Source organism: Penaeus monodon, chromosome 19 (genome assembly GCF_015228065.2).
Source record: "Penaeus monodon isolate SGIC_2016 chromosome 19, NSTDA_Pmon_1, whole genome shotgun sequence".
NCBI classification, from domain to species: Eukaryota; Metazoa; Arthropoda; class Malacostraca; order Decapoda; family Penaeidae; genus Penaeus; species Penaeus monodon.
The window spans coordinates 13,842,080-13,842,566 of NC_051404.1; positions in this window are offsets into that span (position 1 = coordinate 13,842,080).

Below are 487 nucleotides of genomic sequence, written 5' to 3' on the forward strand. Positions count from 1 at the left end.
GGGGGACAGAGATATCTGGACACGCTTAAGAATACGTGCGTGGCGTTTCGAAAAAGAGATGGGGGGGAGGGGGGGAGGGGGAAGGAGGAGGAGAGGAGAGATAAGAGATGGGATGGGGGGGGAAGGGGGGAGGTAAGTGGAGGAGAATGCGGGAGGGAGTTGGGGATGGGAGGGGGAGGAGGGGGAAAGAGAGTGGGAGGGGGAGGAGGGGGAAAGAGAGTGGGGAGGGGGAGGAGGGGGAAAGAGAGTGGGGAGGAGGGGGGGGGAAGAGGGTGGAGAGGAGGGAGGTAAGCTCAAGGGGAGGGGGGAGGGGGAGGGGGAGAAAGAGGGTGGGGAGGAGAGGGGGTAAGCTCAAGGGGATGGGGAGGGGGGGAAAGAGGATGGGGAGGAGGGGAAAGAGGGGAAAGGTTTGGCAGGAACGGGAGAATCGGAAGAGGTTGGGAAGGAGAAGAGAAACGATCAAGAGAAATGTATAAAAGAGAAACAG